This window comes from Centrocercus urophasianus, unplaced genomic scaffold, assembly GCF_019232065.1.
Source record: "Centrocercus urophasianus isolate 14NV4802_14NV808 unplaced genomic scaffold, USGS_Curo_1.0 seq_24, whole genome shotgun sequence".
NCBI lineage: Eukaryota > Metazoa > Chordata > Aves > Galliformes > Phasianidae > Centrocercus > Centrocercus urophasianus.
In genome coordinates this window covers 13,100,955-13,112,534 of record NW_024884800.1, presented here as the reverse complement: position 1 = coordinate 13,112,534, position 11,580 = coordinate 13,100,955, and positions in this window count along the sequence as shown.

Below are 11,580 nucleotides of genomic sequence, written 5' to 3'. Positions count from 1 at the left end.
CAATTTGTGATTGAGTAAACAGACTAGAGTTTAAATCATAATAAAAACAATGTCCTCCTATATACGACATGCATGCTGTGATTCATCTGCATGGTTGAGGGAAGAACATGGAAAATCACATGGGTACAACAAAATTCTGCTATTTTCTGAGGTGATAATTTTCACAGCTTATATAGACATGTTCTTGTGTAACTGCCTTTTGATCCACCATGGAACAAAACTATGAGAACTTTTTTATGTATTAATCTAGTGCCATAATCCAAGAATTACATGCAATTTATCTGGGCTGAGGAGGAGCTTCTCCTGAGGTCTCATAAGAAATCCCCTTAGAAAGGAAGCAAGATGAGTCTCACAAGCAGGCAACCAAGGGCAGGCAGACAGCTGTGTACTCACTACAGAACCATGACCAAATAAAGCCCACCTTGTAATTCAGTAGGATTGCAACAAAGTACTCAGAAAGACACGCTCACATACACTGGCATGGTCTAGAAAGAGGTCTCACAAGCTGGGGACAACACGGCCTTTCAAACACAGTCCCTGAAGCTGTTGCCAGCAGCCTTTAGCCTGCCAGTGGAAGGTATTCTGAGCCCCATCATCACATGCTCTTCTAGGCTGCTTCGTACTGATGATTCAGCGTTGCTTCAGAACTCCTCGGTTTGCCAGCACAGACACAGGACTTGCTCCTCATCCCTGCAGCACACAGTTTTCCTGTGCTCCAAGACAGCATAGCCCAGACTGTGCACGTGGCCAGATTGGTGCTGTGCTGACCAGCAGCATCTCACCCAAGGCCCCTCACAGCTGCAGAGAGGACACAGCTGTGCTGCAGCAGGGTAGGACTGCTCATGACATGGCTGCCAATGACTACAAGGGATTGTTATCTAGAAGCAAGCACTGATTTTCTCTTCTCCACCCAACCCTGACTCAGGAGAGTTCCTCTTAGGGAAGGACTCTCTTCACAAAGAAGGACATGACAGCACAGTCATCTTCACTCCAGATTTGGGCTGTTTTGTACTGAGGCTGTTTTCATGCCTGTCAGAACTGCTACAACTGCACAGTGTCAGGGCAGCTTTGCCCAACTCACGACTTCACACCACAGACACCAGTCACCTTGCAATCACCTTGCACTGCCAGGTTCTTGTGTCCCACCAGAGTTACGCTCATCTATTATTCACCTAAATGCACAGGGCAATTTGTTAATAAAACATCAGGTGGTTTCCAGCAGAGATTCTCCTTAAAGCCTACGTGTTTATTCTACTCTTTAATTTAGGCTGCTCTGTAGAGAGGACCCCAAGAGGCAGAACTTGAAAACTAACCAAGCACACAAACAGCTTCCAGAGTTGCATATCCAGTTAAGGTCTGATTCTGCTCAACAGCAGCACTTTCAGTACCCAAAGGGCGGCTGTAAGAAAGGAGGAGGCAGTTTAGCAGATCTGTCGAGGTAGTGTAGGAATGGAATGTTGTTTCTGCATTAGATATTGAAAAGGGGAAACTGATCTGAAGAAGCAGAGCACAATGTATTTGTATTTTGTAGCTTGTCCTTAGAAATAGCTGATGTGAAAAAGTAAAAATACCATATGTTTTAGTGGCAGATTTTAAAATATAGTTGCTGAATTATGTGATAATTCTTGCTTGCAAAACTGCAATAGTTTTTAAATGTTGTGAATAGTAGGGGTATACTATTATAGACTAGTAAGGCTATTCTGTATAGATAAGAGATAGGAAGAGATAAGTGTATCATAATAGGGCATAGAAGATGTAATGCTGTTTTCGGTGAGCACTCCTGCTTGCAGGACGCCTGCCACTGCAATTGTGAATAAAATGTTTTCATCAGAGATACCATCCTGATAAATTATTTGGATGTTTCCAACATTAGGACAAGAAGAAATGGTTCCAAAATAAAAGAGGAGAGATTTAGACTGGAGATAAGGAAGAAGCTTTTTACAATAAGGGCGGTGAGGCACTGGCACAGGTTGCCCAGGGAGGTGGTGGAATGTCCTGGAGACACTCAAGGTCAGGCTGGACAGGCTGTGAGCACCTGATGGAGCTGTAGGTGTCCCTGCTCACTGCAGGGTGGTTGGACTGATAGCAAACAAGCGTCCCTTCCAACACAAACAGCTCTGTGATTCTAAGGGGCTGTGCTTTGCCTCGGACTGCAGCTCCCGGAAAAGCTCCGTGGCCACTCCAGGGTCTCAGTGCAAGTGTACAGGATTTATCCTCTAATTGCATTAACCACAGAATGTCCAAATCTTCAGAAATAAAGGACTTGATTTTACATTAAGAAACACTTATGATTTAAACAGAATTTGGGGGAAAGAAAAAACAAGTCAACACCGTCACTCCCTGAATTCCCTTCTAAAACAAGAGCTGAGACAGGTGTTTGCAATTATTCTTTGGGTAGGTCCATCATGGAGGAAACGGAGCCTGAAGCAGAGCAGAGGAAAATGGCTCCAGGACAGGCACAGCGTGAGGGAAAGTCCACAGCGCTTGACTGAATGGACATCAGCGGATCACCCGTGAGCCCCTCAGAGCACAGCCGCAGCACGGTGCCGGGCCCTGCGAGGAAACAAAGGCACAGTCTCCACAGAGACGCTCCCGCATTGCCTCGCAGCCGCTGCAGGCAGGCGCAGCACCGCGCACCTCCCCGCCGGGGCCCAGAGCACCCGGGAGCGGCTCGGGCGCGCGGCTCGCTCCTCCTTCCCCCGCTGCTCTCTCCACCGCCGCTCGCTAGGTGGCAGCCTCGCCCGACGGTCGCGGCCGTTCCTCAAGCCAGGCGCTCTCCTTCCCGCCTCGGGCGCCGCCCGCCGCCATCTTCCTCTGAGGCTCGCCCTTTAGCCGGAGGGCGCAGCGCGGACCGAGTTTGGGGGATTCGCCGCTTTGGCCCGTCTCGCGGAGAGCCGGGTGTCCTCCTGCAGCTTTGTGTTGAGGGAGGAAAGCGGCTCGGGGAGTGGCGATGAGCAGCTGGGTCCGCGTCCCCCCGTGCCCTTGGGCACGTCCTTCGGCCTTCGCATGGCCGCGTTGATGAGGCGCTCATCAAAGCACACGGCGTTGACGCCGCGCGCAGCCCTTTGCTGCTTGTGTAGGCAGGCGGCAGACAGGCTGAAAAACGCACATGAAGAGGAAACTCCCTGAGGCTCACAGTGAACACAGGATTCCCTTCTCTTTGAGTTGCCGTTGGTATTCTGAGCGTTGTGTAAACATTAAATATTTAAAACATTGCCTGTAGCGTTCTTGTTTCTCGGAGGGATTTGGATAAAGCCGTTGCTGACTCAGGGTCATGAGAACTTCTCTCGGATGGAACCGTTTTCCATTCCCTGTGCAGCTGAGACTTCCAGGAGCAATGCACCTCTGCAGTGGGATCAATTCATAGCCTCGTTTAACAGCAGGAGTTGGAAGGGGCTTTGGTCAGTTCCCACATCACTTATGGTCTCTGGGATGCTGCTGTGGAAGCACCATGTATAGGTTGAGCCATATATCGGTTTCATCACATCAGCCACGATGATAGGTAAAATACAAGGCGCCACGTTAAGGTGGAGTCTGACGATAGGTGGAACAAGCTATCTGCTGGAAATGGTTCCAAGCCTGTGCTCGTCAGATCCCAGCTATGCAGCTCATCTCACGTGCTGATAATGCAGCAGCTACCTTAGTTTCACATGTAAAACTCTTGGTTATTCATCCCCACCAGCACCTGAAGTAAGAAATTCCAAGTCCACTTTAGGCATCTGCCCTGTTTTGGCTCTGGCCCTAGGTGATGCTGCGGGTCACACAGAATGCTGTGGCTGTGTCAGTTGAAACCAGGTCTCCTGTGTCATAGCCCAGTGCACACTGTAATTACTCTTATTCTAGTGCAATTGCCCAATAGTTTTACTGACAACTGATTTAATGTTCTGATCAGCTGCAGAACATCTTGAGTCATTTAGATTTCAAGATTGAGGATATTCCGAGGAGACTTGTTTTTCTGTATCTAAATCTCCATCTCTAGTGTAATGGAATAAGCAATGACAGGGATGCTGTTCTTGTCCATGTGTGCCTGGGAATCTGTCCCAGACCTGCTCTGTCATGAAGTGGTAGCATAAACAATGTATCTTATAGAAAGAGCTGTGAGAAGGGCACAGGAGGACACGTTTCCCCTCATTTTTCTGGCACATAACTACACTGCCTCCCCTCTCTGTCCCATTTCGCACCCAAAGGACAACCCATTCATTTGCAGAGCTACAAAAGCTTGGCCTCATCTCACTGCATTTCACTCATCTTCCTGTTGTATGTGCACAGTAATACATGGGTGGGCGACCTCATTTGAGAGCTGATTTCATTATAAATCAAGTGTGTTCCTCCCCGCACATATCTCATAGTTATCTTCTTCCCTGATGAGGACTTCTTAATTAAAGCATGAACAATTTGTGATAGAACAGCATTTTCCAAAGATTTTCTTTCCTGGGCAAAAAGTCATTGTTCTCCAAAGACTAGGCTGGTAAACTATTTATCATGACTCTGTTAATGCATCCTGTTCTAGTTGTTGTTCAGCTTTCTAAGCACTATTGCAAGAATCATATTTTACTGGCTGGTCATAGATTTGGCTTGAACAGATGCAGTATTCCTACTTTGTAGGATTTTTTTCCTCTTTCTCTGTCAGGCTGCTGTACTGTATTAATACAAGCTCGGGTTAGCTTTACTGCCATACTTTACAACAAAACTGAAGCCATATATATCACCAAATTACATCTTTGCCCTGTTCCTGTTCCCAGGGAAGGGCAGTTGTATTTCCTGTTCCACCAGCAACTCCAGGAGATCATACTGTCTGTGGGGAGAAAGTCACTGATTGCTCCAGTGCGCTCTACCAAACCTTGGCAGTCTTACAGTGTCCCAAGAACACCCAGCCATGCAATGCCCTCATGCTGCCTTTGGGATCCAAGCTGGTGCTGCAGATCTGTACAGCTCAGCTCCCTGCACCACGTCCCACTGTCTGGTGCACACTGGAGGCTTTTAATCCTGCTTCCTACATCCACATTTTTTAAGCTTTTAAGGCAACTAGAGCTGCAGGTCAGCCTAATGGAACTGATAAAACACTGATATAATTGAAGTATTGCCACTGGGAAGTTCAGACCACTAATGTGTTTTTGCAGCTCTGTGGAGGACCTCCCTGTGGTGATGAATGCTCTTATCATTCGGATATCTCTGCTTTTGAAGGTGGACAAACACTGATTGATATGTTGTCTGAAGACCAGCAAACAGCAGGCCTGCAGTAGTAACGCCTGAGAGAATTTTTCAAAATTGCAAAATTTTATGACACACAGTAAAAGATCTGAGAAAGTGACCAGACTCATAATTTGTTGCCCAGGGCTCAAGAAGACCAAGATTTGAACACAGGCACAAAGCGTCATTTCCAGCGATCAAAAATCCTTCTCTGATTGACCCTCAGCCTCCACACTCTGTTAGAAGCAGTGAAGCTGCTGTGAAAAATTGGTGCTGTGTAAGTGGCAGCCTGAGTGCCACTGAACTGTTGTCAGGGACCTTCAGGAATAACGTTTTCTCCAGAGCTCCAGTTGCAATCCTAGCTGTCATTCTTGTGGTAACTAGAAGAACGGAGGTTTAATGATCTTGATGGCATTTCCCATGGCTGCATGTGGGTGCTAAAAGCATACTCTGCACACTTAAAGTAGAAGATGACACGTGCACCAGGGATAGAGCACAGTCGTCAGAAGAAACAACTCAAATCTGTTTCAAACAGCTGTTCAGCTGCCAGCATCCATTTGGGTGCACTGACTGGGAAGACCTATGCTTAAAATATATCAGCTTCCAGCAAAAGTGACTTATTTTTACACGTTTAGCATCCTTTACTGGCTCCTGTGTTTTCACTGTTTTATACCACATTGATGGTCCAGCTAGACACTGTCCTGAGCAAAACAGGAGAATGTCCTTGGGAGAAGATGCTTCTTTGCAATGACAAACCACTCCAGTAAAACCCAGCTATAGCTGGTGGCCTAGAAACTGGAGTTTGGATGAGAGCCAGGGGTGAGAGAGGCCAAGGGGAGTGGATGTCACTATAGGGCTAGCGCTGTGTCTCCTAAAAAGGGGAAATTTAGACTGGATATTTTATATGTTATTTTTTGCAATAAGGGCAATGAAGCACTGGCACATGTTGTCCAGAGACATGGTGGGTGCCCAGTCCCTGGAGACACTCAAGGTCAGGCTGGACACGGCTCTGAGAGCCTGATCAAGCTGTAGGTGTCCTTGTCCATTGCAGGGGAGCTGGAGTGATGATTTTCAAAGGTCCCTACCAAGTCATATGTTTCTATGATTCTACAGTGAGAGGTGCTTTGCAGGCTCCAGTTGTCCCACTGCTTGGACTGTGAGCATGTCACTGGTGTTCCTGATGGCTGCTTGCTCCATCCAGAGGTAAAATGTGTCTTGCAAAATCTTTCGTGCTCTTCACCTCAAGGCAGATCAATAGAATTTGAGGTACTCAGTGCCTTATTACACTCCAGTATAAACTCAAAGAGCAACGTAAACTGAACAAAAATGTTTGCATCACATATATGTGCTTCTTGCAGGTTTTGGAGGAATGGAGACACCCTGTGAAGTGGGATTTTTCTGGCATCTGAGGGGAACAGTTTTATGTAAAACATTGATGAGAACTTTGAAATTTGGTAGACCTACTTCTGAATAAAAATACAGATTAAAGATGAGTGATTGGTGTTATTTTCAGTCAGATATGTGTATATGGTGATTAAAACCATACAGCGTGTAACATTACTCCTACCCTCTCAAATGCACAGTTGATGTTGTAAGATTTAACACAAGGGCTCCAACTGTAATTCAGAGCATCACACAGAGACTGAGTGGGTGTTAGTCATGTTAACAATATTGCAAATACAGGGCTGAAAGCCTACAAATTTCAAGCCATTGGAGTTCTCTTACTTATTTTGGAACTGTAAAATTCAGTATTGCTGACCTGGTGCCTTAAAAAAAAAGAAAACCGAAAACAATATGGACTTGTTTTCTGGGTGGTTCACATCTGTTTGCAAGTGTGCAAGACCTGCATCATGGTAAAGGTGATGCTTTCATGGAAAACTATCCTTTTGAAGTTTCAGTGCACTTGGGAGAAAGACTGGGGCAGCAGAGCAGATGGCTGCTGTGGAAAACAAGGAACAGATCTGAGACTACCAAAGGAACTGTGCAGAGGATTTAGATTTGTTGACTCTTTTGAAGGTGGTTTATTTCCAGAAGAGATAAGATTATACTTCGCCACATAACAATGGAGCCAGAGAGTTGATGCTACAACCCTGTTCAGCATTTCATAGAGCTAAGCTGCCACAGCCCAGTTCTATTCCTCTTGGTCTGGCTGCCATATTTTGGGCTGGAATTTAAGGCCAGCAACCACAGAAAACTTGGATCATGTGCAGCTGGCAAGCCTGACAGGCAAAAAGTGTGTTTTCTTTGATTAGAACCATACTGTACAGCAAGCAATGGCTGAGCATCAAGTAATGGGGATTAGGTCTAGAGACCAGCCAGAGGTTTTCCAAGTGGGCCAAAATGTTTGTTTCTGTCCAAACAACTGACACCACGTAGGGCCAACATGCTTAGACCTACAGCTCTTGGAAACAAACACTATTTTGCTGCTCTGATGAGACTTTACATTCAGAAATACCTGACACGCATTTCTATATAAACCTGGGCTGATGTAACAGGAAGGCTGGACATCAGAAACTTAATTTTGTTCTTATTTATATGGCTGTTAATCTGGAATAATCCATACGTGTTGGTGGGATTTATATTAAGACAGCAGCAGCATTTCCACAGGTTTCCAGCGCCAGCTGTTGGTACACACTGTGCCCATATGGATTTCCAGTGACTACCTGTAGGCTCTGAAGTAGCTGTGATAGATGCACACAGTGGTGTGAGGGTTGATAACCTGCCATTTCCAGAATATTTTCCATAGGCACAAACACTAACTCTTATGGTTTTTTACTGATCTCATCTAATAAGCAGCTCCTCAAAAAGACAATAGAGTGTTTTGTTGGTACACAAAAAGACAGCAGAGTATTTTTTCCAGTACTTGTTCTGCCTTTCTGTTAACATTTGCTTCAGTTTCAATTCATGCACATTCAAATAAAGGCTGTTTTTCTTCTACTTGTTTTATTCTGGGAACTTTTTTTAGTGTGGTCTTTCACTGCAAACAGTGCTGTACTGTATGTGCTTTTTCTGTTCAGGCATGCCAAGATAATGACAAATGGGTGCCAGTAACTAGCCGCGTGGAGTGACATATTGGTAGCCCCAGTGCTGTCTGCTGCTTGGCATAGGGTCTCCTCTGGATCCAGACGGCAAAGAGCACAGCCCTCTTTGGACTGAAATGTGGTGACCACAGAAAAGGAAAGAATAAAGGGCTCCATCTGAGCGTGTCTCTTTGGGAAGAATTGGAGCTCTTTCGTCGCTGCCTGTTCTACAGCACGGATGAACAGAGGTGACTCAACCACCTTTACTTTTAATTCTGCAGGTGTCAAGTTGATAAAACACAAAGTGATTTGCACTATATAAGTAAATGCAGAGGTCTAAGCCTTATTTTTCAGGCTTACAAAGAAAAATGTCATTGTCTTCATTGTGGTTCTGATGAGGTAGCTGTGAAAACAGAACTTGAGACATTTTTTAAGCTTGTGTAGAAATACAGAACAAACACAGCATCTCAAATCTTACAAAGCCTCCCAAAGTGAACCGGGGACCAAAAACCCCATGCTGCTGAAACCTTGTTGCTAAGGAAGAGGTCAGGCTAAGGGCCAGATCCTGCTGGTTTGAATCCACAGTTTTGACTGAAGTGCTGCACATAAGGAAGAAGTTGCCCTTGGCTTCTGCAGATCTCCTACACTGGGTCCCTTTAGTGAGAAGGATGGGTCCTTTACAGCTCAAGGCTGTTTCAGACAGACAGATGTGGGTCATAATTAATTTAAGACAGTCACATTTCGTTGGTCTTTTTTCTGCATTTGTGCAAGTACAACCGGGATTCATTTGGGAAAGTCGACAAAGAAAACCGAACAAGTACCCCTGTAATTTGTAAGACATAGTGAACACACACTATGCAAATAAAAGCATCAGAAAGGTTTTGTCGGCCTAAATATTGAAACCAAATTTTATTTCTTGAAAATGACATTACACACATCTTGCAAATGTACATTTAGATGAGAAAACAATGAGTAACAAATATTGAGAGCAAAGCTAGAAAGTGGACAGGTTCTCTGCTGCATGGCATTGCATTACAAGAATACTCAGACCTGGGATGGTTCTTACAAGTGGTAAAAACAGTTCACAACACCTCACAAAAATGGATTTTTTTTTCTAGAAAGTCAAATCTTCTAACAAAAGGAAATTCTGCTAAGGGAGAAGAGGGGAATAAATGCATGGATCAAGGTAGACTTTGTGGTTTTGAGGCAGGGTTTTGCGGGGGATTTTTAAGTCCATTTCTTAAAAAATCCATCTTTATCTGTGACCCCCTGTCTTTTTCTAGCCTTTATTTCCTGTCCTCATCTGCCAACAGAACCACGGCTATACAATAATAGGCCCTGTGTACTCAACCCAGAGCTTGGGAGTGTGGAGAAGGAGCTGCCTGCAGAACCCATAACAACATAATTCCTATATATCATCCACTATCTCCCCTCTGCTGTGTATCCAGGAAAATCAAAAAGTGCGTGCAAACTCTGCAAATCAGGGGCCGTGGGACAAGTCCCATGTCAAACAACCAGGTGTGGAAGCCACGGCCAGTAGCCCACGTGCCACATGCCTCAGCTGCAATGGATCATCAAGATCTCATTGTTCACCCGTGGTGCAAACTTCCAAGGATTAACTTGTTCCCCAGTTCAAGCAGAGGCAACAGGTGATTGTTCTCCATCTGTTTTATCTTGAAAGAGTCTAACCAAAGTGCCAAGGCAGAGCGCAGTGAGAAGTTCCCCAAGAGAATCTGTTGAGAACTGCTTTTCAAACCTCATTGTATATCACTTTATTTATGCCCAAATCTGTACTTGACAACCACGAGAGAGACAAAGATAGAATAGAGAGAGAGGGGGAGAATCTTTCCAGGAGGAAAGGAAAAGCTAATTAAGTGAAGTACAAGACCATGCATTTACTCTCAAAAGCTTGTTCACAAGCAAGCTAACATTTCTAACACTACAACCACTCATCTACATCTGTTTGCTAAGTAATCGAGTTCTACCTACAACTAGGGAGCAGAAGGGTTTTTTCTTTTCTTCCCCCTCCCTTTAAAACGTCAATAAAAATGTTTTCTGTACAAGTTGAATGGCACAAAAGGTGGTCAAAATGCTAAATAACTCACCACAAATGGAGAATGCAAAATTAGTTCAAAACATGCATGGACTGTGTACAGGTAAGCAAGGAATCATTGGCATAAAGCTGCAATATATTACAAGATGATACAATTGAGATCTTTTGGCATAACCTCTGCTTGTTCCATCCCTTTAAGAGAACTTCACATGAAAATCTGGAGTAAAGGGAACTCAAGTTATATACCCAAGCAGAAGGTTAGCTATGGGCAACACTGTTTGAAGAGGAAAGCATTTCCCCTCCCCTTCCACTTACTCCCCCAGAGTACAAAAGTCAACATAATGCTATGTGTAGCATTGCTGCAGGCTTGCCAAAAAGAAAGTTTAGACACATCTGTTTTAGGAGAACAAATGCATCATTTAAATTAATAGCTCTTTGTACAGTGACATTAAATACCTTACTATTTAAATGAAATATGAAAACGAAATTTACCAATCCAAGAAAACAGTAACTCAACCCTTACCACCCATGTGTCCTCCAAGGTTATGTACACAGAGTTTAAAGTATACCAGCTAAACTTTAAACCCAGCTGCCCCTCCAACCCCCACCCACTGAATGGCAATAGAAAATACACTGTGGTCTCTCAGTCATACTATATTGCAGCTTTGTTGTTAATGATGAAATCATACAAACTCGATGAATGACCTAAGACAGTAATCCGTGATCAGGTTCCAGTTCAGCTGCATCTCCCTCCCTCCAAACCACCTGTGGGCAGACTGGCAGCTCACAGAGAGCTGCAGAGTGCAGGGCTATGAGTGAAGGCAGGTCACGCTCTTCACAGAAGACTGGCATGAAGAACGCTGGCTTATTTGATGAGAGCCACTTACCTTAGCTTGAAATTGTATTTGTCATTAAGAAAATAGGCAAAGGCTAGTAACAGCAAAGTCAACAAGCTGATACTCCTGTCCTGTGCTTCTAGACTAGACGGTGTCATAGAATACAGAATATCAAGGAGGGGAGTTTGTACAGGGAATAGATTCATCTACATTGGCATTTAGAAGACCCTGGATGTCTTCTAAATTGATCATCACAGCTGTACTAGTACTGCCACGGTGGTAAAACTGCTTGGATCACATGTAATTTAAATAAGAAGCAAACTAACAACAATTTTACATGTCAGAATTCAGCATGTAATTATAACTCACAGGCTTTCTTGTTCTTACATTCAATACTTCTGCTTCACCTTATCTCTAAACACCAATTAACAGTGCAATTAGTTCCCTAGACATTCTTCTTAAGGAGACACATTGTTAGATA